Source organism: Osmia bicornis, unplaced genomic scaffold (genome assembly GCF_907164935.1).
Source record: "Osmia bicornis bicornis unplaced genomic scaffold, iOsmBic2.1, whole genome shotgun sequence".
In the NCBI taxonomy this organism is placed as follows: domain Eukaryota; kingdom Metazoa; phylum Arthropoda; class Insecta; order Hymenoptera; family Megachilidae; genus Osmia; species Osmia bicornis.
Window position 1 is genome coordinate 72,501 of NW_025791368.1, and position 2,500 is coordinate 75,000.

The 2,500-nt window shown below is 45.0% G+C and overlaps 2 non-coding genes across 2 annotated transcripts in view; both read right to left on the reverse strand.

Annotated features, from left to right (window-relative positions):
- Nucleotides 1-639, reverse strand: part of LOC114882377 — a 4,916-nt gene extending 4,277 nt beyond the window's left edge. The window contains exon 1 of the ribosomal RNA XR_003790410.2: nt 1-639. This exon is cut by the window's left edge and continues 4,277 nt beyond it. This is a non-coding gene — a ribosomal RNA (large subunit ribosomal RNA).
- Nucleotides 640-2,388: 1,749 nt separating this feature from the next.
- Nucleotides 2,389-2,500, reverse strand: part of LOC123989082 — a 155-nt gene continuing 43 nt past the window's right edge. Inside the window, exon 1 of the ribosomal RNA XR_006830431.1 lies at nt 2,389-2,500. This exon is cut by the window's right edge and continues 43 nt beyond it. This is a non-coding gene — a ribosomal RNA (5.8S ribosomal RNA).

Consider the following 2,500-nt stretch of genomic DNA (forward strand, 5'->3'; position numbering starts at 1 on the left):
GCTCCGCCTCGGACCGTAGACCGACACGCAACGGGTCGCGACGTTCTACTAGGGGAGAAGTGCACGACTACCTCGCCGGAACGTTCGCCGAAGGTGGCGTGCCCTCGCTAATGGAACCCGAGGGTCCATCCGGGGCATCGCGCACCAACGGGAGCCAGCGTGGTTGACGATGAATCTCCCCATTCGATCTTTTGGGTTTCTCAGGTTTACCCCTGAACGGTTTCACGTACTCTTGAACTCTCTCTTCAAAGTTCTTTTCAACTTTCCCTCACGGTACTTGTTCGCTATCGGTCTCGTGGTCGTATTTAGCCTTAGATGGAGTTTACCACCCACTTAGGGCTGCACTCTCAAGCAACCCGACTCTAAGGAGAGATCCTCCCGAAACGCGTACCGGTCACTACGGGCCTGGCACCCTCTATGGGTAAATGGCCCCATTCAAGATGGACTTGGACGCAATTCGATGTCTCGGGATAAACGGATCCTCCTGAACACTACATTTCCCAGCGGCGGTACCGCGGGATTCAGTGCTGGGCTCATTCCTGTTCGCTCGCCGCTACTAAGGAAATCCTAGTTAGTTTCTTTTCCTCCGCTTAATAATATGCTTAAATTCAGCGGGTAATCTCGCCTACTCTGAGGTCGTCAATTTCTTTGGTTTCATCGAAAGGTGAATATGATGCTCGATGCAAAAAAAAATAAAAAAATAAACGAAAAGAAGCAAAAAAGCAAACACGTAGAGAATCTGTGCGTGAATCAACCTTTCGCATATTCAATTTTTCCTCTCTCTCTCTCGTTTCAAAATGTTTGTATTATTTATCGTTCGATGAAACGAGCACAAGAGGGAAAAAAATTGAGACACGACGTTCCCATGATTTTCGTGTTACTTCCTTTTTGCTTCAAACATTTTGCGGACTGCAGCTTCGTCGTATTGCTTTTATCAATTTTTAACAATTTCAAAGCGAAGACAACTCGCAAGACGACCCATTTCGTCCCGGTTCAATTTTAACGTCCGTCCGTATTATTTTTTGTTCCACAAGAGATTTCGAATAGGTTTCTTTTCGTTTATTTATCATCCCTTCTTTTCGAGCGCAACGGAAGCAAGAGGAAAAGCAAGAGCGAGAGAGAACATTTCGCGTGTATTTCATTTAGCAATTTTAACCAACACGCGATGTACTCTCCACACACCTCTTAGATTTAACTGCTTTTCTTCTCTTCTTATCTCCCCTTAGCGCAAGGGTAAACCCAATTTTTCTCTGCTTTGGAACGCAACAACACTTTCGAGGACTGGACGACCGAGCGATGGTCGCGCGGTCTTCGCTTATCTTTAACAAACGAAGTAGTCCGTATGTATTCTAAATGTTGAAGCCTCCTAGGACTTTAAGCCATGCGAGACATTGAAATGCTGTTTTAACGGGAGCATGCATAATTGCTGCAAACATACTTTTATCACAAGTTCTAGCCACGCCACGGAGGCTTCGAAGTTCCTTCACCATTCGCTTTCCTCTCTTTTGTTACACAGTTTCAGACTACGATCAGGGGTACCGAAACACTGCAATGATTGTAAACAACCATTTTTATCTTGGAGCGGAGCGTTCCTTTACTCGTTCGATTTGTCTTGTCGCGTGTGTATTCGCTTTTTCGACGCTTTTTAACCATTTAACTTGTTTAGCGAAGCGAAACTCACAGACAGACAAAAGAAAGGAACAGCATCGCGCGTCAAACAGCGACGACCCATCTGAAGCGATCTTTCATTTATACACCGTTTGTAAACAGAGAGATATATAAAGCGCGGGGAATCATTCGAAACCCTGGGGCTATTCGAGCTTGCATTTCAGCAAATTATCATCTCAAACATTTCACTCGTTTGCTTTTTCTAAATTTATAGGAGAGCTTCTTTCGTTTATTTTTTCACACACCTTTCGTAAATATCGTTTCTGGCAACGTCGGGAGCGTAGATTTCTACGAGTGAACAATCGCGTAGATCCGATAATTCCAGCAGGATGGAGAATCTTTATAGATTATCTTTCGAGAACTCGGTGCTTTCACGGGCGGTCGTTTATAAATTTTAACGAACGACTCGCGCGCCGTGACGCACTTGCGCCAGTTCGAATAGATATTTCGAAGTTTGTTTCTCTCCTTTAACGGCCTGCATTTAGTGTATCTGTTGCGATTTTCGTCACATCGTTTCCACGACAAACGCCGACGAACTGCCCAACTATCGCTCGTACGTTGCGACTCTTTTTTTTATTTATCGTTCATTCATTCTTTCAATTTCGTTCGATAATCCCGCTCCGAAACGTTCTACTCTCGTTGAACGACGGCGGGATGTTTAAAAAGCAATGAATTACTCTTTTTCGAGAAGCAAACGCAAGCAGTCTTTAGTTAAGAAAACGACCCTCAGCCAGGCGTGGTCCAGGAATTGTATCCGTGGACCGCAATGTGCGTTCGAAATGTCGATGTTCATGTGTCCTGCAGTTCACACGTTGACGCGCAATTAGCTGCG